The following is a 25,148-nucleotide window of genomic DNA, read 5'->3' on the forward strand; positions in this document are numbered from 1 at the left end:
CGAGCCATTCTTAGTTTTGATTTTAGATTATTTCGCGGAACTCGCTGACCGTGTTGCTGACCAATCACGGTTCCCCAACGTCAGCTCTGTCACCAGTCCGCCTCCAACTACTGCCGCAGACTCCCAGCTTGCCAGCATCGAATGTCAACTGGATCCTCTCGCCAGGCGGCTCGATATCCTGTCGCCTGTGCCGCCCCGTTCTCCGCCGAGGTTCAGGCCACGCCACCGCTCCCCGGAATCCCTACCATCCGACGCGCGGCCAGACACCTCGCACTCGGCTATCTGCTGGTACCACCATATTTTTGACAGCTCTGCCCGCAAGTGTACACACCCGTGCTCCTGGTCGCGAAACGCTGCGACCAGCCACTGACGGCGGCGAGTGGTGCTGGTGGACGGACATGCCGCCTCTTTTACGTCTTGGACAAAATTACTAGAACTCGTCTCCTGGTCGTCACGGGAGCACAAGTCAGAGTCATAGCGTCCTCTCGGGCAGATCGCCGTCGCAACGAACAGACCTCCCAGCTCCAAGCGATGAACGTACGGCCAAAAGTACCTGACGCTTAACCTCTGATTGCGCCGCACGTTTCGCTGGATCTTCATTATCGCTGGCGTCTCGCAAGCTGTTCTCGGCAAGGACTTCCTCAGTTTCTTCAATCTAGTCGTCGGCATGCATGATCATCGCCTCATAGACCTGAGCACGCACCTTTTCATCAACGGCGTACTCTCCACCACTGCGGCGATGGGGCTTCGCGCTTTCTTCCCTGTTTCGCTGTATGCGAAAGTTCTGGCTGATTTTCCCAACCTCGCAAAGCCGCATACCAGAGTCACCGGCGAAGCACTCGATCACTCAGTGACTTCGGGACCTCCGGTGTTTGCTCGCCCTCGCTGTTTGTCGGAGAACTCGTTATCGCTCGCCGTGAGTTCCAATACGTGCTTGAACTCGCAATAGTACGCCCTTCCTCCAGCAATTGGGCATTGCCACTTCACATGGTACCAAAGAAAGATCTGGGAGGCCGGAGACCAAGTGGAGACGCCAATTTGCTCATACATCCAGTTCCTGATGCTCCACGGCGCCTCGTCCCCGACGCCTCGAGCATTACCGTTGGCGCAGTTCTCGAGCAGTACGTCTCTAGTTGGCAGCCCCTCGGTTTTTTCTCCCAAAAGCTGAAGCCACCTGAGACTGAATACAGCACCTTCGATCGAGAATTGCTTGCTGTGTACTACATTAACACATCTTTTTGGGCTAGTTGGTGCATACTTGAATTAGAGAAATTCTCTAATTTCTTTAATTCCTCTAATTTCTCTAATTTCTCAAATTCAAGTTTCTGAGTACCTGGCCATCAAGCACTTTCACCACTTCCTGAAGGGCCGGCACTTTCACGTCTTCCCGGACCATAGGCGTCTGACATTTGCCTTCCAAAGGAACCACAGCACCTACACTGCACGCAAGATCCACCAAATGTGTTTTATCTTCGAGTTTTCAGTGGATCTCAGTCATGTCCATGGCCCGGAGAATGCTGCTGCTGATGCGCTTTCTCGTGTTAGTGTCATGACGTCTGAATCACCAGTGGACATGAAGGAGCTAGCGGCTGCACAGCGAAGTGATCCTGAGCTGAACCGCCTTCGCTCCTCATCCACGTCCCTGTCCTTCGCCTAATGTCTACTGCCATTTTCTTCCCAGTTCATTACGTGTGAGACATCCACTGGAGTCTCGTGCCCCTAAGTACCTTTGGCTTTCCGTCGCACCATCTTTGAAAAACTGCACCGCCTAGCCTCCCTGGTATTCGTGCTACGCGGAACCTGATCACATCTGAGCTCGGTTCCTTTGGCGAAGTAACAATGCTGACGTCCGCCACCGGGCAAGAACCTGCCTTCACTGTCAGCGCGTCAGAATTAACCGGCATTCCGTCACGCCTGCCACTCCTTTTCGGCTGCCTGACGCACGGTTTTCCCACGTTGACATAGACATTGTTCGACCACTCCCGTTATCTCGTGAGGCCTCTTATCCGCTCACCTGTGTGGACCGTTTCTCTCGCTGGCCCGAGGCGTTGCCCATTTCTGACACTGCAGCCGAGGCCGTTGCTTCGGCCTTCATGGCCGGCCGGGTCTCTCGTTTCGGCTGCCCGTCTGTCGTCCCCACCGACCGCGGCCGGCAGTTTCAATCGGCCCTGTTTACTGCCCTTGCCAATATAACTTTATTTGCATCACAAGCACATGATGCCAGCGGACTGCAGAAAAAGGTGTCATTAAGACAGCTTGACAAGGCCGCAGGCCCCCCCACTGGCAACTACACGTAGCGGTCAGCAATCACGAACTAATATATGCAACAAAGTGTCAAACAGCAAACAAAAGTTATTAAGTTGAAAAAAGAAATTTGCACAAAAACCTTGACTAACAAGATGTCACACAATTTCTACAAATCTCATCGCCGGAGATATTTAAAGACAACAAAGCAAATGAAAGCGATGGTTTGAGATAGAATGTTGTCAGACTTGTTGTTTTGATGTTTTTTTAGTTCCGAAAGTAGTGACGAAGTTTCTTGAAAGTAATATTCTCGGTGTTCTTTCTTATGCAACGAATTAAAAATTCTTGGTAACCGGTTTTTAACATTCGTAAATCATATGTTGTCCTACATGTTTCATGTTCCCCTCTCGCGAAATTTTGCGTATTGTATGAGATAGGATGATTTTTTATGTTGGTTATCTAGCGCAAAAAATAACTATCATTTTTTGACTTGTTTGTATTGTTTGCACAGACGATAATCATAATTCCTAGTAACAGGCATCACGTTATACATCAGAAATAAGGGCTCCGAGGGATGGCACATGGAACACATGCAATGGCACGTAGAAACTTGTGTTGCAGAAAATGAATTTTGTGTATATTGTTTTGCGTCGTAGAAGCCCAAACTAAATGGCAATAAATATGTCTTGAACAAAACAAAGTATTATAGAGTAACGTCATTACATTACGCGGTAGTACACCTGCATTTCGATATATCAGGCTGACTACTTGGGAGAGTTTTTTTGTTAAGCAGTTAATAAGTGCATCCTAAGATAAGGTCACGTGAAATGTAACACCTAATGTTTTATCACAAGACACCATTTCAACTGGGGTTGATTTGAGCAAGACACTTTGGCTTGTTGTTATAGGTTTATTTCTGGCGTGAAATAAAACTGCCTGTGTTTTTGCACGTTTATTTTTAAAAGGTTTCGTTCAGTCCATTTACCTAGCTTAGCTAGGCTTTCATTCGCATGGCGAATTACTTGATCGGTATCATTTCCTGCAAAGAATAGACATGTATCGTCCGCGTAAATGACGAATTTTGTGGCCGGAGCTACGCTTACTATATCATTCACGTCGAGATAGAAAAGGAATGGCACCAAAATACTGCCTTGCGGCACGCTACAATAAACTGCTCGCGAATCCTAACAAAATCCCTCTATGTCTACAATTTGCTTCCTATTGTTTATATATGATCGGATTAACGAGGCAGTCTCACCCCGAAAAATGCATCTTTCTAGCTTTCTGATGAGTAGCTGCTGGTTTATGAGGTCGAAGGCTTTTGAAAAATCTATAAATATGCCTAATAATATGTTTTCTTGTTCAATATGGTCTAAAATATACTCTTTTTGGGCAATGTACTCATTTTGGGTGTTCGCCACATCCATACGACCGCCTGTCATCCTTCGGCCAATGGCATGGTGGAACGTGTGCATCGATAGCTGAAGGCTGCCCTTACCACTTATCAGCCAAAGGAACGCTGGTCCGACCACCTTCCCCTCGTCCTCTTGGGCATTCGCTCGGCACTGAAGGGCGACCTCGGCAGCTCTTCTGCTGACCTAGTTTACGGCGTTCCCCTGCGTCTCTCTGGGGAATTCTCTCCTTCCTTGCCTCCGTTAATCCATGACGCTTCCACCTACATCCGAGACCTACGCAACACATTTCGCCACATTACTCCTGTCTCCCCTGCAGCCTGTCACCCTCAGTCCGTGTTCGTCAGCCAGGACCTGGCCTCCTGCACCCCTGTCTTCATCCGCCGTGACCACGTCCGTCCACCGCTCACGCCGACCTACGGTGGACCGTTCCGCGTCCTCCATCGTGCGCAAAAGACCTTCACGTTAGACATCAACGGCCGTGAAGACGTCGTGGCTGCTGACCGCCTCAAACCAGCCTACATTGCCACTCCTCTGCCCGTCGGCCCTACCCTCGCTCTCGCTTCGACTGTTCCACCCTTGTGCGCAGCTTCCTCCAAGCACATCCGCTGGGCGAATCCTGTGACTTCGCTCTACGGGGGGGGGGGGGGGGGGGGGGGGGGGGTGACGTAAATCGCATGTACGTAAGTCTTGTCTGCATAGCCCACAACGAGGTCAAGCAAAATGACTTGGGTATGATAGGCTAGCGCGAAAAGTTTACATTGAGTAAATAAAAACTCACTGGACAGTTTCGCGTGCATAACGTGATCGAATGTTCGCGCGTTCACTGCAGTGCGAGAAAATTATTTTTCAGACTTAATCTATTTTGACAGTTTTAGGTCCTTTTTTCATGTAGCGATCACAGCCTCTTCATTGGTAAGTGAGTTGTTCCATGCCGAACATCATGGATCATATACTTTTTAAACTTACCGCCACCACCACCTGAAAGTTAAGGATATATACTTGACATGCTGCCTCAGACAAACGACATCGATCATGCCCGCTGAAATCAAGCACATGCTCAGAATTGTTGAGCGGCTCGGGGCCATGTGCGAAGAATCGCAAAGGCATTGAAGCCGAATTGCTCGCGACAAAATTAAATTCGTTTTGATAGGAGAGTGCAGAGATTACAGAAAGCGCTGCAATACCTCCTTCCCCTCCACACACACACAAGGAGAACGCCGCTTCTGAGGGAACAAGCTGCTGGCCGCCCAAACCACAGAATTTATGCGGGTGTACTTTGGAATGAACCTTAAAGCGGAAAATGGCCTTTCTGAAAACGGGCACCCGTGAATCCATTCTCTGCCATCTGCCGTGCATGCGTCGACCGTGTCTCCTTGTTGGCTTCTCTCTCCTGGGGATCTCCTCACCCAGCGGGCCATTCGCCGCTTCAGTAAATGCTTACTTCGCACAGGTGAGGCAATTAAGGGCCCCACAACTTCCAGTAAACTCGCAGGTGTTGCGCCGAGTTAACTTCGCAACCTATCTGGCCCCGTTGCAGGACAGCGGGGGGACCAGGGGTCGCACTGCGTCCTGTAGAGTGGTTGGGCAGCGTACACGCGCACACGCGGACACATCGCTCGTTTTGCCCGAGCTTGGGACCGGCTCAGCCAAACTCGAGAGAGAGACAGAATGGAAGTTTTTGCCTTGCGGATGGCACTGCGGCCGCCGCGGACGAAGATAATGCAATACTGAGGAATGAAGAACGAGACCAGTTCGCATACACTTCCCAAACCGCTAGGCCGGGCTCGGCGATGTTTATTTTGTCAGCTCGCACTTCGCATGACTCTCACCGCTGTATCATCAAAACTCAAAAGTGCCTTTCCAGCTGTTTTTTCACTTTCTAGCCACTGTGGCCCAAGCGAAATGAAGTACGATATTACAATATGTGGCTCCAGCGACATCACACGTGCAGGCCAACTAGTGCCATGATCAATGTAGACGAGCCATTAGAACTCGTGGGACAATATTGACCAACGTATGCCGACATGTATGCAATTGTGGCGGCCCATCGTAACAGTCATTGGGCATTGGGCAGCGCAACTCAGTGTGTATACAATTTTGCGATGCCATCCCAACAGGCAGGGCAATATTGAACAACTTATACCATGATATGTCTGATGCTCACAGGCCATAATAATTGGCAAGACAGTATTGACCAACGTATACCAGGATGTATAAAACTCTAAAAAAACGATCGCAACTGCACGGAGCAGAGTATGTCAGATTGAAATGAAATATACCATACCATGTATACTTCACTAATATCTTTATGTTGTAATTATCCTTACTTGTATCTTGTTTCTTTTAAGAGCCTTCTTTGTTTGATATGTTGTTGTGGCTTCGTTTGTGGCCAATGCCGTGTTTACAGGCCGTGAACCCCGTCAACCCCAGTTTGAGGCTTTTGGTTCACGGTACTCATCATCTGTAATATTGATGTTAGAAGAAAATGAAATGAAAATAAAATCGTAGGTTCAAGTCTCAGGTGGGCTCATGGTCTTGGTTCGACGACCCTTATGTGCATTGAATGGAAAGCGACAATACATTTAGAAGGCCTGCGAGTTCGTCCAGAAAAACAATCGCCGTGCCTCTATTCAGCTACCGCCATCCTACGCTGAAGTTGATCACAAGAACTTCATTTTTTACCATACTAGAAACGGGCAGTGCTATGAAACGTTTCCATACCGGAAACGGGCAATGTTATGCCTAGTCGGCGGCACAAAAGTAACTACGTGCATCCCTGGAGCATAGCCTCCTGTATTTTCCTTGTATGGGCGCAAAATCGGCCGTTCAAGCAAAATCAAGGCCACCAGCACTCCTTGCGGACGAAGTGTGATGAGGTCAGGAGAAGGTTTCACTACGCGCCAAAGGGCGCGTGATGCTGGTTCACGCTAACTTCAATTCCTCTGCACAGCGCGGGTTGTCTGAAGGTGCCTCGATGCCAGCGGCCCATCGTACACTCCTTCAATGCACCCTAGCTTGTTGGCGATGCGGACGCCTCATCACGGCCAGCGCCAAAACTAGGCGCGCCAATACGTGGCCTCCGCGATCAGCTCCGGCGGCGCACCGTTGCTCAGGCCGTCCCATTCGGCGCGTAGCGCAGCAGAGAAGTCTAATTATGCTAACTCCGTAACACGCCGCGAGGTGGCGACCTTAGCCCAAGGATCAAGCGGCGCTCGCCTGGCCGGCACTGCCTGCGATTTCAGTGGCAACATCAACCCTGTTGGCACGTTTTCACGCAGAACAGTGAATACTCTCCGCAGGGGAGCGTCTGTAGCTTGCAGGCGTTGGTGAGTGGCGACACCACGGGTTCCCGAGCATCCGCAGGGACATCCCCGCAAGTGGATGATGGTGAACAGTGCATCACCACGGACCCCAGCACCCGCTCCTAGCCGTGCGTGGCATCGCCGTGTCCGGGGTAAAGGGGATCCTCGTGGTTGAGCCGATGCCGAGCGTTTGGACCTTGAAGGCCCCTCGGCGGAGGCAACACACCACTTTGGCCCCAGCTTCCTGTAGACGGCACCTCCGGCCTGACCCGACCGGGGGAAATCGGCAGTCGCCTTTTCCTGTCCTCCCCTCCATCTTTCACTTTCCTATCTTCTTTCTCACAACTCTCCTGTCTTCTCCTCTCTTAATAACTTTTTCCCTCTTCCTGGCGGCGAGGGTTCACCTTGTTGTGACCAACTACCCTGAGTAGTGTCATATTGGCTTATAGTTGGGGTGTACAGCTGGCGTGGGCAGAACTTGCTTACAAGTTGCTGTCCCGTCCCCATGTTGGGCTCCATGGTGGGTGGCTGGCACCGTAACCGAAACAAAACACACACTATATGGTTAACCTTCTCTTAGCAAATGGTCGCCCTCATAAAGAAGGGTGGACCGAAGCCACTACGCAGTTTTTGCAACAAAAAAGAAATCTTCCCCAGATACCACGTGCTACACAGTGAGGTACCTGAAAAACAAGCCAGAATCATCTCCCCTTTTCTAGTTTCAAAGGCTCTCACGGAATAATTAGGCCCTGGGAATAAGGTGACGAAGCTGGCCAGTGGCGATCTACTCCTTCAGATCAAAGACAAAGCACAGCATTCTAAGCACTCAAACATAGCAACCTTTGGATAAATACCTGTTTCTATCAGTGCACATTGATCCCTCAACACTGTCAAAGGGGTGATTTAAACAAGATTTCCTCACTCTGACAAAGGCAGAAATGCTAGACGGTCTCAAGGACCAGAATGTCACTGCAGTACAACGTATAAAAATCAGGAAAGATGACTAGGAAATTCTAACAAAGCACTTAGTCCTGACTTTTGCCTCCAGCCAACTCCCTGATACCATTGAAGTAGGTTATATGAAAATAGCAGTCACACCATACATCCCAAATCCTCGCCGGTGTTTCAAGTGCCAATGGTTTGGCCATGGATCGCAGAGTTGTCGCGGCCGCCAAACCTGTGCCAAATGTGCATCTAATGAGCACGAATCTGATGTCTGCAATGCGGCACCAAAGTGCGCTAACTGGGAAGGGGACCACCCCGCGTATTCTAGGTCTTGCCCATCCTGGAAGAAAGAAAAGGAGATTATTACTATGAAAACCAAAGAAAACATTTCATTCCAGGAGGCACGGAAAAGAATTAAACAAACTCAGGGAACCTTCTTGTTCACGGCAAAAACAAATTTCGCCGATGTGGTGCGACGGGTCGGGGCACCACACCAGGCTTCGGCATCTGCCCAGGGCACACACAGTGAGCCGAAGGCAGGGCCATCCGCGCCCCAGGCAGATGCAGCAAAGGCTGCCCTGCCAACCTCTAAAAGGGCCCGGCGGCCTCCGGGTCAGCCGCCCGCAAGGATTCTCCCAGTTGGGAGAGGCCTACAAACAGTACACCCGTGGGCTCTCCGCGGCGTGCCAGAACCTCTAGCGAGGTGATGGACGTAGCACCGAGCTCACCTCCTCCGCAGCGGCAGCGGAGGTCTCTTGATAGAAAAAAAACCAAAATCATCATAACTGGCCCTAAAGAAATAGAGACCTAATTTTTCGAATACAACTCCCCAAAAATCAAAATGACATTCCTAATACACTGGAATTGTAGGGGATTATTTAATAACTTGAACGATATAAAAGACATCTTAGCCACATTCGCACCCTGGCCTTATGTATCCAAGAAACAAACTTAGGCCCCAAAAACACAAATTTACTAAAGAGACAAAGTATTTCGCCGCGACCGAGAGAACGCAAGCCGGCTCTCAGGTGGCGTTACAATAATAGTGAGAAATGATGTACCAGCTCGTGAGCTTAAACTAAAGAATAAATTTGAAGCTGTTGCAGCTACTCTGCTCATACACAAAACACTAACATTGTGTTGTATTTGCCTTGACCCCCATCTCACAGTAACAATACATGAATTAGATGATCTTTTAGAGCAGCTACCAGAGCCGTATCTGGTTGTTGGTGATTTTAATGCACATTCCTCGTTTTGGGGGAGTGAAAAAACGGACTCCCAAGGACAAATTATAGAGCATTTTATTGTGTGCAATAATATTTGTCTGTTGAAGTCCGGTAAAACAACTTACTGCTCTCCAGTTTCAGGGAAGATGAGCTGTTTAGATCTTTCTTTTAGTTCTCCGTCGGTTTTTAACGATTTTAAATGGGATGTCATAGACAAGCCATATGGCAGTGATAACCTCCCCGCAATAATCGGTCTAACATCTGATCCTGAAATAACCCCGACAAATCCGCGACGCTGGATGCTTCCTTTAGCTGACAGGGAACTTTTTAGATCAGAAGCCAGGTTAGAAAAAATAGATTTAGAAAATATTGACATCGATGAAATAAATGAAAAGTTCACTGATTGTATCTCAGCTGCCGCACACTTGGCTATTCCAATGTCTTCAGGAATGGTATAGCCAAATAAAAAAGTTTGATGGACACAAGATTGTAAAGAAGAAAAAAAACGACAAAATAGAGCTTGGGGTATTTTTCGCCGCTACCCCAAGCACGAAAAATTAGTGAATTTTAAAAAGGCAAGAGCTAAAGCTCGGCAGGTCCATCGTAGTGCTGAGAAAGCGTCATGGCAGAGCTACGTGTCATCCATAAACAGTCAAATCAGATAAAAGAAATGTGGGAACAGGTAAGAAACTTAAATGGCAACTTCTCACCGTACACAATGCCACTTTTGACACCACCTGGAAAACAAACAATTATAAGTTGAAGACTAGCGTACGTCCTGTGTATTTGTGTTCTTGTCCCTTGTGTTCACTACGCGCTAGAAAATATGATTTCAAACAATATCCAACTAGCCCAAGTTTCTGCCTTACTGAACAATTATAAGGGAACAGGCAGATATACAAGGTGAGCACTTCGCTGCAGTTTCTAGCTCGTCACATTACACCCAGTCATCTCTAAAATACAAAAACATAGCCGAAAAACGAAGACTCCCAATGAGTGGAGGTGCTAATGAACAATACAATATTTTTAGTACCCTCCAGGAAATCAATACAGTACTCTCTTCCGGCAAAAAAACAGCCCCAGGACCCGACCAAATACACTAAGGTCCATCTTTGCCAGTGTGCCGTAAAGGTACTTCTAAGATTCTTTAACAAAATTTGGGTATCAGGCAAACTACCCGCAGCCTGGAAAAAAGCTTATATTGTACCATTTCTTAAACCCGAGAAAGAACCAACCTCCCCCAGCAGTTATAGACCCATATATCTTACCAGTTGCTTCGCCAAATCGTTTGAAAGTGTCCTGAACATCAGATTAAGTTTTGTCTTTCGATCTTGTGACCTGCTTGATATCAATCAGTGTGGTTTTAAAAAGGAATGCTCCATTAGAGATCACTTAGTTCGTCTGGAAAATACCTTCAGAGAAGCTTTTATACACAAACAACACAGTCATGCAGTCTTTTTTGAGTTAGAAAAGGCATATGACACGACCTGGAGGTTCGGGATTCTTCAAGATCTTGCCGACCATTGAATCCGAGGCAGAATGTTAAATTGCTTAAAAGTCTTCTTATCCGACCGTTCATTCTACGTGCGCCTAGGCTCAACCCTCTCAAAGAATTTTATTCAGGAGAATGGAGTACCTCAAGCATGTATTTTAAGTACAACTCTCTTAATAGTAAAAATGAATTCTATTAGGAAAATAATCCCGAGGTCTATTATGCATTCTGTCTATGTTGACGACCTTCAGATAGCATGCCCATCCTACAACATATCTACATGCGAAAGACAAATACAGCTAACAATAAATAAACTGGCAACATGAGCAGAGAAGAACGGTTTTCAGTTCTCTACACAGAAAACAGGCGTGCTTTTCTCACTCAAACGGGGCGTACAGGCAGACCCCACCCTACACATGAACACAACCCAATTACCTTTTAAGAATGAACACAAATTTCTAGGCATAAGTTTTTATAAAAAACTTACTTTCCTGCCTCACATAAACGCTTTGAAAAAGAAAGCATCGCAGTATTTGAACATGCTAAAAGTCCTTTCACGTAAACACTGGGGTTCTGATCGGGTATGCCTTCTACAGATTTATCGCTCTGTAGTACGTTCCATTTTAGACTAAGGTTGCATAGTGTATGGCTCAGCAAGGCCATCGTACCTGAAACGGCTCGACCCAGTGCAAAACTTAGGTTTACGTATTTCAACTGGTGCTTACAGAACTCTAACTTGCAAGGGTGTTCAAACGGACTAGTTGGTAGCTCATAATTTTGAAAAACAGCGCACCTTTAGACACGGACAGAGGCAGATATTAATGCATTTTATCTTCATTCTGGTTGTAATGCCCCCTTTGCTTTTACTATATTTTTTTCTTATTTTTTCATGTTGTTATCGTATTGTCATTTGTCATTCTGTTACTGGCTTTCGGTGCCATCCTCTACCAGCCCTTACCTTTTATACACTCCCAGTTGCACTTTATCACCTCGTGTATTTTCACCTCAGCTAACTTTCTGTCGCATGCGAACAGAGCAGCAGCTTCCCATGTATTCCCGCCCACTTTTCGTTAAATATATTTTGTCACTCTGCAACAAAGAACTAGTTAAAGTCAGCGCTGTGTCGTTATATCTGCCTCTGTTCGTGTCTTAAGGTGCGCTGTTTTTCCAAATTAAACTTACAGAACGTCGCCCATAAATAGCCTTTATGTTGAAACTAAAGAACCATTACTCACAGACAGAAGAACTATGCTCACATGCTCATACATTCTTAAAATTCGTTCCGTGCCAAACACATATGCCACCCAATAGTTACAAAGTGCCCATCTCGAACATTGTTTACCAACAAACCTCTGGCAATCAAACCACTTCTTCTGCGCTTCGAAGAGAAATGCCAAGAAATAGATGTCATGGTCATATTGCCTAACATTGCCCGCAAACCCGACCCACTCCCGCCTTGGTACTGCCTGCCCTCTATGTGCGACTTCACATTAACACAGTTTCACGAAAAACAAACACCACATGAGCATATATTACAAGAATACTTAACCCTAAACGAAAAATACAGAAAATATACAGCATTTTATACTGACGGATCAAAATCTCCACACGACGTAGGAAGTGCTGTAGTTCAAAATAATTGGGAAAAAACAGTACGGCTGCCTCAGTACGCGTCCATTTTCACGGCCTAGTGTTACGCAGTCTCTGTGGCTGTAGAAAAAATTATAAATGAGAACGTTGTGAATAGCATCATTTACACTGATTCTCTGAGCGTACTCACCTCACTTCACTATAGAAATACGGTTACACCGCTAATCGTTGACATCATTCATAACATAAGAAGGGCTACAATACAGGGACAAGACATAAAATTTTGCTGGGTGCCAAGCCACATCGGTATCACAGGCAATGAGAAGGCGGATGCATGTGCTGCGAAAGCTCGGAACAAAGAAATAAAGAACGTGAACATTCCATACAAAGATGGCGGGAAGCTGGTACAGCGTAAAATCAGGTATGAATGGCAGTACCAATGGAACTGAAAGAAATAATAAGCTACACTTAGTAAAACCTTTATTAGAAGAATGGAAGTCATGCTCACACCAAAAACGTTTCATCGAAGTTATTTTATGCCGTCTCCGTATTGGACACACACACCTAACACATAACTTTCTAATGACAAGACAGACCTTTATCACATCCTATTCTCGTGCACACAACTCGAACGGCTAAGAAAAAATTATTTTACCGTACTTTACAATGAACGCATTCCCTTCCACCCCAATTTGCTTTTAGGAGATCATCCACTTGTAAGAACTTTTCATCTGTTTTTAGTTTTCTGAAACACGCAGCGATTTTAAACAAAGTATAATATCACAAAACTATTATTTCTAAAAATTCTTACTCTATGCTGTGACGCATTTTATGATACACCTTATCCATTTTCTCAGGCCTGAGAAGAAGTCCGAGGTCTATATTTGATTAGTTGGGCTCCTCGGGAGTCCTTGTCCGGACAAGTATTTTCACTGAGGACATCCAATTCTTGAAATAAATTATACCACTGTTTGGCGCATGATAGCCTCAGTAGCTTATGCGCCATAAAACCCTATACAACACAAAACAGAACAGTGAACACTAAGTCAATTTCTTTCGACTCCTTCTTGCAGCTACAAAGAAGTCGAGGTACGTTGTTAAACAGTTACGGATTGCTTTTGCATGCAGCTTTAGTGGTCGTCTAAAAGCCGACTGGGGCAACCGAGGCTTTTACCGCGCAACATTTCGTCCAGATTGCATGCCATCATGCTGAATGTTTTTTTTTTTTTTGTGCTGCAAAAGTTGCCGCGCTGTATGACCAAACTCGGGTATGCTTTTTGTGCCTTTCACTCGATTTTTAAAGTACTGGGCAGCTACGTTACAGCGAAGCTCTCTCTGGCTCGAACAACATAATTACGATAAGCGCTCGTGCATTGTTTATACGCCACCACGAGAGTCAGAAGTTCTGAGCTGTGCTTTTTTGCTCTTGAAGCGACAACTTTTTGCTGGGCTTTGTTTTGCTATGTTGCATGTGTTCCTGGTAGGTGCGAGTGGTTTCGTGTAGCTAATGTGATCCCGCAATTAAATTATTTGCTGTGTGATGAAAACTGCATCGGTTCTCTGTCATGAGCTTCGCTCCACAATCCTATCTGCTTCTGTATTTTTCAGATAGATGTACTGCTGCGTACCTTTCTGCCACTCTGACAGAAAAAAAAAACTTGGAATAAGTTTTCACGAATTTCCCGTGAATGATGATCGCCGCCAAGGATGGCTGAAGGCCATATCAAGAAAAGATTTTGTCCCAAATGACAAGCCTGCTAGCAGTGTCGTCTGCAGCCTTCACTTTTTAGATTCGGATCATACTTTGGGGTCCACAAAGCTGCGGCGCATGAAACAGGATGCTGTTCCGACCGTGTTCGCGGGTTACCCAAGCTACATGCAGCCCAAAAAAGATGTAAGTTGGAGCGATTGACGCAGAATTCTACTCCAAACCAAGAAAGGGCATCAAATTTATCGAGCGGCCCTGATGAAGCTGCTGGTTCAGCCTGTGGTCGAGAAAAAAGCACAGGCCATTCGGCAACTTCTACCTGCTCGTTTCCTGTAGTGTATAAAGATAGCCTGATTCATGCACCCTTGTTAGGAGATGAATAAGCAAGTCCTAAAGGGGCAGGATATGAGAAACCAAGTGCACAAGTTGCAGTCGGTGAATTACAGCAGTCTAGTGAGGCACTTGATTGCGCAACGCAAACAACCGATGACCTTCTTCCGCGCAAGCAGTTGGATTCAAGTAAAATAAACCGAATGAGAGTGCAATTGTTCAGGAAAGCAGATGCTATCGGGAGACTGCAGCGAGAAAACAGCCGCGTAAAAAAGAAGCTCAGTGGTTTTGAAAATCGCACTCTCCACTCGGCGTTGAGAAAGTGCTTGGACAAGGTCGGCACAGCCCAGTTCTGCTTAGAAGACTGCCTAGCGGAACAGATCGCCAATGCGTCAAGGCAACGGCCCGTGTGGTCTCTAGACTTTGTCCCGGAATGTGTAATTTTGTACAACTTGTGCCCTAAGGCATACCGTTGCATACGCAACAGAGGACTGTTGAAACTGCCTTAAAAAAAAACGCTACTTCGCTATGTTGGCAAATACAACAGTGCAAGTGGGATCACACCATTAATGAAAGAACGCCTAAAGCAAGAGGTGGGGCAGCTGAAAGAGCAAGCGCGGTTTTCCACAGTTATTGTGATGAAATGGCTATAAACTCCAAATACATCTACGATCGTAGAATGGACTGCTTTTTTGGTCAGCAAACTGCGAGAGAAGACGCTGGGACAGGAGAGAATGTAAACAACATCAAGCTTGCCAACAAGGTGCTGTGTTTCGTTGCAACAGGCCTGCCCACGTCGTACAAAATTCCTTGCCGCTTTTTCTTCACTAACCGATTAAGTGGCAAGCTCCTGTATCAGCTGACAAAAGAAGTGATCGCTGAAGTGAAAAGTGTGGCCTCTACGTCGTCCGGAACGTCAAGGATAACCACAAGATTAATGTCACAATGATGCGCCACCTAGGCAATGGCTCCTTCAAGCCTGTGGTCAGTCATCAATGTGATCCAGAAAGAAGCCTATTCTTGTCCTTTGACCAGTGTCATATTATAAAAAAAGTGCGAAGCCTTCTTCTGGGCGGGGAAATGACAGATTGCAGTCAGCCAATAACTGGAGAGTTTGTGAAGCAGCTCTATGTCCTTCAAAAAACGAGATTGTGAAACCAGTTCGATTCCTGACACAGAAGCAAATAGAATCATCTAATTTTGAGAAGATGCATGTGGGCAGAGCAGTGCAGCTGTTTTCAGATGAAGTTATCTCGGCGCTTTCTTTTTTGAAAGAATACCCCAGTTACCACACTCAGGCAGAACCGTTGAGGAACGCAGACGCAACAATATTGTGATGACCCCCATAATGCGCAGGTCCACACGGGACGGAGAGGCAAAGAGACACCGTATGGCTCAGTTTAAACAAACAGATATATTCAATAATTACACATGATTAAGATTATACATCAGAGGCTGGGGCGTCCGAGCTTACGTGCCGACGACTTCATGGGGGCGATGGAGTGGCTCCGGAGTTGGGCTCGAGCGGTTGCTGGCAGAAGCTGCACGCCGTCGGGCTTCGGCACTGAAGGCCCTCTTGGTGAACGATGTCGTCCTCAGCGTGTATGCAGTAGAATTTCAATAGTCGTCCGTTTCTTCGAGGATGGTTCACAAACCCTTCCTCTAGTGTCGTTCGGCTTGGAAGATGAACAGGAGGCGAGCTTGTAGATGATGACAGCAGAGCATAATTTTACAACATACATATACAGAGAGTTAAACTGAAAAAAAAAACAGAACTGAATTTACAAAAGAACAAACTTTGCACTACTTTACTCATCGACCGGGCAGGTTAGTGCCTAAGTAGCATCACATTACATGCTAAGCATGGAGCCCCAGCTCAGACTGGACTGCATCCGTTTACATGCGCTTTTAAGCACTTGATTAACAAAGGACTAAGGGCGGTCATTTCCAGTGGCCCGCCCAAAGCATCAATTCTCCAATCCAAAATAACATGCGAGATGGGGACCACCCCTTGGGTTGGGCTTAGCCTCGAACCCAGAGTCTGTTAACAATACAAACTAAATAAACAACAAAAAACGCCACCACTCTCTCTCAAGTGAGAGTATACACAGGCTCTCTCTTCGGAGCTAATTCACTAGCGCCTGTCTTTCCACATTCTTGGCGAGTACTGCCTGTCCGCCATGACAGGTGTCCGTCGCGGCCCTTCTGGGAAGCTGTGGGTGCCTTCCCGGCGATAGCCCACGACAAAGGGGGGGGGGGGGAGGGAAAGAATGTCGTCTTCGCGGTAGCGCATAGCGTCGGCTGTGGTACGGCGCGCTCGGGCCCGCTGACAGCTCCCTTGTCCTGGAATGTGCCCGGAAATTGGGGAGGATAAAGCCTGTTTCACCGCGGCGGCGGCGGCGGGTCCGGTTGTTCTGGTCGTCACTCAAAAAGCATGGCTGGGTAATTGATGATGCCGCTGTCACGGGTCTCCGTCTACGCCGCGCCGTCGAACGTGGATCCTCGTAGCACACACGGAATGTCACACTCGCTCACCCTCCAGAAGAATGTTCTCCGAACATTTGAGTCCACGCAGCTCCCCTTGTCTTTCTGAATCGCCTCGCACAGTGCGTCCGACAAAACACTTTTCGCTGCACTCAACACCACTGCACAACACCATATGCCTCCGCTGTCAATACTGGCGTCTCCAGGGGCAGCACTGATCTTCTTTTACAGATAAACATGAAACTCAGCACCCAAGCCTCTCCTTTCTAGTCCAAACTGGACGAAATAAATTTACCACAGTTACAAAGGAGCTCCCACTTCTAGCACGATCACGGCACAGACAAAAATATAGATAACGAAAGGAAGTAGGGCAGGTTCTGCATGCGCTCCGCATGCTCTCCTGTGAAGGTGTTACTTAATGACAGAAAGGTTTAACTAGTAACTCCGATAACTTAGCACATAAGCACATAGCAATGTTATGAGCTGTGGCATTACACAATTCTAACCAGTTCAAAACTCCGCTCTGTTTACGCCATTAGTCCGACTTAGCTTTCCGATTTCGCAGCGGATATCGGTCTTCATGAGTCATACTAAGTAAGTCTGTGCCCCTTTGTCTGCTTTGGGACTCGCGAGGGCTCGTGGCAGGAGCCTCTCCTGGCGTTATCTACGCGGCAACCTCGCGCGCTTCTTCTTCTAGCAATGCATGAAGTAAATCCGGTGGCATTCTGGCCGTCACCTCTGGCGCCTGCCGAACAAATGCAGGAGAGGGCGTTTCTTGCGAACTATCTGCGCGCTCCGCTTCACTTCTGTCCCCATCAAAATCCGCGCTTTCCGTTTCCTCATTTCGTGAATACTGACCCGGTGCCGACTTGAGGCGATTTGCGTGTATCCTTATCAAGCGCCGGTTCACGTCTCGGACTCTGTAGTTTACCGGAGAAAGCTTCTCGACAACTTCGCACGGTCCTCTCCACTTCGTCTGGAACTTACGAGCTAGCCCGATCTGCCTTTGGCAGTTTTCAATGTACACGCTGTCCCCCACATTAAACGGCGCGTCTCTAGCACTGCGATCGTGCACCTCCTTCCTGCGCTTCGCCGCTTTCTTTAAGGCCTCCTTTGCGATGTCCCTCGCCACTTGCAAGCGCGATTCTAGCTCCACCTTATAGTCGTCCAGTGAAGCGTATGGGACACGACGGGGGCCCTCTGGCACTTCACTAGGCTGGTCCGGGTCTCGGCCGTAGAGAAGAAAGAATGGCGATTCGCCCGTGCTCTCGTGTGCTGCGGAATTGTAGGCAAACATTGCATACGGGAGCCACAAATCCCAGTCCCGCTGGTCGCGCGAAACAAAATGCGACAGGAACCCGGCCACGGTTTGGTTCAGTCGCTCCACCGCGCCGTTGCAAGCCGGATGGTACGGTGTTGTCTGCTTCTTAGCGATCTTAAGCAGCTCGCAAACTCTCCTCATTAGCTGCGACACGAAGTTCGTTCCCCGATCTGTCAAGAGTTGCCTCGGGGGTCCATGTCGGAGCACGATCTGTTCGACAAATGCTCTTGCAACCGTGTCTGCCTTCTGATCTGGGAGTGCTACCGCTTCCGCGTATTTTGAAAGGTGATCGACAAATACTAAAATGTACTTGTTTCCGGAAGTGGTCGTGGGCAAGGGGCCCATTATGTCCATACCTGTCCGCTCGAAGGGAGCCGAAACCTCAGGGAACGGCTGAATTGGAGCTGGTCTTCGTCCCTTGGGTGTTTTTCTTTCGAGACAGGAATGACACTTCGCACAGTAGTCTCTAACATCCTGTCGCATGCCACTCCAAAAGTACAAACGCTCCACACGCCTGCGTGTCTTCGCTACGCCAAAATGACCGGCGCATGGCGCATCGTGAAACGCGCGAAGAACCCTTTCTGTCCACGACCGAGGTATGACGACTCTCTCCCAAGCGTTTTTCTCTGGTCTCCCTTTCCTGGTTGGCCTCGTGCGCCGACACAGGGTGCCGTCTTTGCCAATGAAATAACCTAGCTGTTCGGGGTGAGACGGTGCGCCCTCTAAGCTTTCGATTATTCGCTTCAGGTCAGGATCTTTGCACTGTTCTGTGCGTAATTCGGCGGGGTCGACTACGGGGACAAACTCATCTATATCTGCCACGGCAGCTGTGCGGCTGAGTGCATCAGCATTCAGATGTGTCTTTCCTGACTTGTGCTCAACTTCAAAGCAGTATTCCTGCAGGTGTAGATTCCATCTAGCGAGTCGCGAGCTAGGGTCCCTGACACTCATCACCCATTTCAGAGGATGGCAGTCTGTGACTAGCTTGAATTTGCGGCCGTAAAGGTAGCATCTGAAGTGCTTTACTGCCCAGACAACGGCGAGGCACTCCCTTTCCGTAGCTCCGTACTTTTGCTCTGTGGGGCTCAGCTGTCGGCTAGCAAAAGCAACGGGATGTTCTTTGCCCTCGATAACCTGAGATAGCACGGCACCCACTGCGAACTTTGACGCATCTGTGGCCATAACGAAGGGCAAATTAAAATCCGGGTGGCGCAACAGCGGTGCACTCATTAGCTTCCTTTTCAGGGCCCCAAAAGCATTCTCCGCGTTTTCGTCCCAGCGAAAGGCGACATTTTTGGCTGTTAAGGCGGTGAGCGGCTTAGCGAGCTTGGCGAACTCCTCTATGTGCCTTCGGTAGTAACCGATCAGGCCGAGAAACTGCCGGACCTGGCGGACGCTAGTCGGGGATGGAAAATCCGAGACACACCTTAGTTTCTCAGGGTCCGGTCGCACGCCGCCAGCTGAAACAACGTGCCCGAGGTATTTCACCTCGTTTTTGAGGAATTGGCACTTAGAGGGCTTCAGCTTGAGACCCGCTGCTCTTAGTCGCACCAACACCTGCTCAATATCGCGCAAATGGTTATCAAAACTGTCACTGTATATGATAATGTCATCCATATACACGAAGCACAGCCTCCCCAGAAGACCTGCCAGGATAACATCAGCGGTTCTCTGCCAGACAGCAGGGCTGTTGGCCAGACCCATCGGCATTCTTTTCCATTCATAGTGCCCTGAGGGCGTGTTGAATGCCGTTTTCTCGGCATCTGCCGGATCCATTGCTATCTGCCAGAATCCTGCCGCCATGTCCACTACCGTGAAGTACCTGGCAGAGCCCAGCTGAGAAAGCGTCTCCTGTATATTGGGGATGGGGTATGGATCGATGCGAGTTACGGCATTTAGTTTGCGGTAGTCCACTACCAATCGATACGAGCCATCTGGCTTTTCCACCAATAGTGCTGGTGCTCCCCAGGGTGACTTTGAGTGTTCGACAATGCCGCGATCAATCAGGTCCTGCACCTGCCGCTCCATTTCCTCACGTTGGGAGTAAGGAATCCTGTACGCACGCTGGTAAACGGGCGATGAAGTGCCGGTTTCTATCCTGTGCTTTATAACGCCACAGCAGCCCAAATCCAGGTTGGACGCGGCGAATACTTCCGAGTAGTCGTTCAGCAAACCAGCCAGAGCCTCCCTCTCCCTGGATTTTACGTGAGAAAGATCGAACGACACCTTTGGAGCAGCCGAAGGACTAGCATGCTCTACAGTTGCGAGTACCGTATCGGTTGGCTCACGTTGCTCTATCGCAGAGGTGAAGAAAGCCAATGTTTTGTTCTTGGGAAGGCTCAGTGGCTGCTGGCTACAGTTAACCACCCGTAGGGGCACTCTGTGGGCGTCATTAACTGTCACGAGGCACGCGGCTGCCTTCAGGCCATTGCTGAGAGAGTCGACCGGCTCAAGCACTCTTACGGCGCCGCTCTCTACATCTGAAGGCACAAACGCGTACAAAATGTGCTCCGACCAAGGAAGGACGACCGCCTCCTCGACCAGCCGGACGGCAACCCGCGAATATACCTTCTCCAATGATCCCACTGTTTGACGGGTGTCAATATCGGTAATGCGAATCTCAGCCCCTCTCCTGTTCAAAAACGGAATTTTTGAGCCGCTCGCATTAACCTCTTCCTCAGAGAATGAGACTACTACCTTCCCTTTTCTCAAAAAATCCTGCCCTAATATACCTGACACTCCGTTTGGCAGAGACACCGTGTCCGGGCATACGTAGCAGGGGTGCTCCAATGCAATTCCGCCGAGAGAGAAGTGTAACCGGTAGAGTCCACTTATGCCAAGAGGATCCCCCGTTATGCCTACAAATTTGGTTGCCATACCACCAGACGCTTCCAACACCTCGCGGTCCCCCTTCCTTCGAAGCGTGTTAAAACTGCTCTCCTTAAGCAATGTCACCTTTGACCCCGTATCTATCAACAATTCCATACAACAACCATTTAACTTGCAACGCACAACAGGGCATGCCTCGTCGGCCACACAAACTACCACCACCTCATCATCTACTGCTCCCTCCCCGCGCTCCTCAGGCTGGGGAGGACTAACTAGTTTTTTGACTCGGTATCTGGAGCCCCGCTGTAGGCTTGCTTAGGGCGTGTCTCGCCTGCTTCTCTTTGTGGCTCCCCACGGCGCACGTTTTGGCAGAACCTGGCGATGTGTCCGCGACCCTGGCAAGCGAAGCATACGATTTCTTCAAAATCTCGCATACCGCGCCTGTAGCTTTGTGGCGGTCTCCGGTTTCCAGCGACTGGGCGCTGTTGAGCGCGCGCTTCAACCTGGCGTTCTACCTGCTGAGTTAGCAGCTGTTCCAAGCGATCTAACCGCTCTGTCAAGAGAGCAACCTCAGGGTTGAGCACCGCTCTCTCTATGACGCGTACTCTCGCTGCGGCTGTCGTTAACGCCTCATTTCGTTCCTCATCCAATGCGGCCTCCACGGCTTCGTCGAAATTGCTCGGCTTGCGCGAGAGCACGAACCGGCGCACGGGGTCTTGCAGACCAGCCACGAACAAAGCGGTCATTTCCTCTTTAAGTATATCCTCCGCGTATTTCTTCCCTAGCTGGTCTCCTTCCTCCTCCCTGCTTAACGTATCGCGTGCTAGGCGCTGAAGCCGCGACGCAAATGTTTGCACGTCCTCCCCTACCATCTGTCCGGGGTCACGGAACCTCTGTACCCGCACGTGACGTGGTTCAGTGTCGAAATGTTCAAACGCGAGCTTCTTAAATTCCGCAAATGATTTTGTGGATTTTACTTTTTCGTCGCGCCAGGCAAAATCATGAGCAGCTCCTGCCATCTTACACCTCGCCATTCCCAGCATTTGAGCATCGGACCATCCCCCCATTTTCCCAATCTCTTCTAGCATGGAAAAGAAATCGCAGATTGGAACCCCTGTCTTATCTCCCGTAAACGTCGGAATGACGCTTCCTAATGCCAGCATGCTTGCTCCGAGCGACGGCTGTGGAGTGGGAGCTCCCTCAGATACAGTCATTTTTTTTTTCAAGCCCTCCAGTGCCTCAAGCCTCTCAAATGGGGGTAAAAGTCCCACAATCAGTCCCGTGATTCCCTTTTGATTACAATTTTGAAGTCATGAATGTCTCAGCATTCAGAGGACATTTGCTTTTGAGACCCCACTTCTGACACCAGTGTGATGACCCCCATAATGCGCAGGTCCACACGGGACGGAGAGGCAAAGAGACACCGTATGGCTCAGTTTAAACAAACAGATATATTCAATAATTACACATGATTAAGATTATACATCAGAGGCTGGGGCGTCCGAGCTTACGTGCCGACGACTTCATGGGGGCGATGGAGTGGCTCCGGAGTTGGGCTCGAGCGGTTGCTGGCAGAAGCTGCACGCCGTCGGGCTTCAGCACTGAAGGCCCTCTTGGCGAACGATGTCGTCCTCAGCGTGTATGCAGTAGAATTTCAATAGTCGTCCGTTTCTTCGAGGATGGTTCACAAACCCTTCCTCTAGTGTCGTTCGGCTTGGAAGATGAACAGGAGGCGAGCTTGTAGATGATGACAGCAGAGCATAATTTTACAACATACATATACAGAGAGTTAAACTGGAAAAAAAACAGAACTGAATTTACAAAAGAACAAACTTTGCACTACTTTACTCATCGACCGGGCAGGTTAGTGCCTAAGTAGCCTCACATTACATGCTAAGCATGGAGCCCCAGCTCAGACTGGACTGCATCCGTTTACATGCGCTTTTAAGCACTTGATTAACAAAGGACTAAGGGCGGTCATTTCCAGTGGCCCGCCCAAAGCATCAATTCTCCAATCCAAAATAACATGCGAGATGGGGACCACCCCTTGGGTTGGGCTTAGCCTCGAACCCAGAGTCTGTTAACAATACAAACTAAATAAACAACAAAAAACGCCACCACTCTCTCTCAAGTGAGAGTATACACAGGCTCTCTCTTCGGAGCTAATTCACTAGCGCCTGTCTTTCCACATTCTTGGCGAGTACTGCCTGTTCGCCATGACAGGTGTCCGTCGCGGCCCTTCTGGGAAGCTGTGGGTGCCTTCCCGGCGATAGCCCACGACAAAGGGGGGGGGGGAGGGAAAGAATGTCGTCTTCGCGGTAGCGCATAGCGTCGGCTGTGGTACGGCGCGCTCTGGCCCGCTGACAGCTCCCTTGTCCTGGAATGTGCCCGGAAATTGGGGAGGATAAAGCCTGTTTCACCGCGGCGGCGGCGGCGGGTCCGGTTGTTCTGGTCGTCACTCAAAGAGCATGGCTGGGTAATTGATGATGCCGCTGTCACGGGTCTCCGTCTACGCCGCGCCGTCGAACGTGGATCCTCGTAGCACACACGGAATGTCACAATATTGTTTATGAAGATGATGCAGAAGTGGTTTGCCATCCACAATGTGGCCAACCGAGCAGCACATGTGCATATGAGAAAGCCTGGCCGAATGCACTTTTTTTGCGCTACCGGCGAACGCCTGCAATAGCTGGAGAAGGAGTTTCCAGACTACCTCGAAACTCTCTACAATGCCTGTAAAAGGAGCGGGAAAAAGTTTCTTAGTGCTGAAACCTACGAAGCTATCTTGCTGACAAGCAAATCTACGGTACTATGCATTAAGTACCTACTCGAGAGCGGCTTCTTTTATGTATAACAAGGAACTTCTCGAGCTCCTCTTCAGTTCTTTGCGGAAAATGGCTGGCGGCAACGACTGTCTGGATGCAAGAGCCGTGATATTTAGCCTGGAGAGGATCTTGCAGACTGGCAGTCTGTGCCCATCCCAAGCTTCAAACGTTGAAAACGGACGGACTGTTTTGAGGTAGGTGCATGTTATTCGAGCTCCGGGACGAGTGCTCATAGCTGTGAACTGGTTGTCTCTTGTTTCAAAATAGAAAGCTGATAACATTTCAGGCCTTTGCACAACAAAGATTTCACGGTGCGAGCAGCTACTAGTGTTGTAGCCTGCCTGCTGACTGGAATTTTTTACAGTTCAGAACACACGAGCACGCAAATCCTCCTGTGCCGATGGGCAATGTGTTACAAGCAGTTTTTGCTTTTATGTGGGTGCTGCTTAGTAGTGGTGGTAACTGTTTTACATGTATTGCAGTATGCATGATGCCTCACTGAATGTACGTCCTCCGAACTTGACGTTCCGGCTGAAGCAACAGCACAGACAACCACGCATAATTCGACCGAGACAGCGCAAGTTGCCCCAGCCAGGTATATCTTGTATCGAATGTTTCTCAAGAGCTTACGCTTGGCTGGCTCGCTGGACTACTAGTGCTGTTGTTTTGCAGCCAAAGGCGATTTGTCTAATACATATATTTGGCTGATATGAATTGTATGCATATTTTAGTTTCAGGTTCACTGGAACTGAACATTTTGTGATGCACATTGACGAGCTTTTCACATCCCTGAAAGCCATGCCTCGTGAGCGCACACTCGTTCACCTACTCCACCAATGTGAAGTGCCACCAAAAAGCGACCATTTCGCGTTATGTCAAGGCTATAACAACTGTGTGGCATCAATGCCCAAAATTTGAAAATTTTCAGGGAATGCACGTTGAGTGGCGACATGATAAATGTCATATTTGGTTTATGCACAAGCTTTGTCTCTACATGCTGTCTAAAATTTGCTCTGCGGAACGTTCTTATAGGTTAGTGCCAAAAGCTGTTTTTTTTGTGCTCTCACAAATGGGAATACATTGCAGAATGTCTAGCTCCATACACTAATATGGGTATGTTCTATTTCAGTGAAGCGGCCCCCATCAACCATAGCAAATGTCAGGATCGCTTATATTGCAGGGTTCGTGGCGAGAGCAGTTGAGGAGCGGAGAACATGCAGCTTCTGCCCTCCACTCCACCGGTCGGATGGACCCAGTCCCGTGCTGATGGGGCTTATTGACCTGCAATAAGCGGTGGGCTAACATTACCAAAGTCAGAATTTGTCACGGTCCTTGTGAACGTTAAGAAGGCTGTTGACATTGCCCTGCTGCACATAAAAAAGAGAAACGTGCGTAAGCAGCTGGCTGAACTGTGATTGCCTCGACTAGAGCGGTGCC

At 48.6% G+C, this 25,148-nt stretch overlaps 1 pseudogene; it reads left to right on the top strand.

Annotated features, from left to right (window-relative positions):
- The window catches only part of LOC144108735 (uncharacterized), a 68,450-nt pseudogene extending 44,031 nt beyond the window's left edge, over positions 1–24,419 (top strand).
- Positions 24,420–25,148: the final 729 nt, after the last annotated feature.

The sequence above is a fragment of the Amblyomma americanum genome, chromosome 10 (assembly GCF_052857255.1).
Source record: "Amblyomma americanum isolate KBUSLIRL-KWMA chromosome 10, ASM5285725v1, whole genome shotgun sequence".
NCBI classification, from domain to species: Eukaryota; Metazoa; Arthropoda; class Arachnida; order Ixodida; family Ixodidae; genus Amblyomma; species Amblyomma americanum.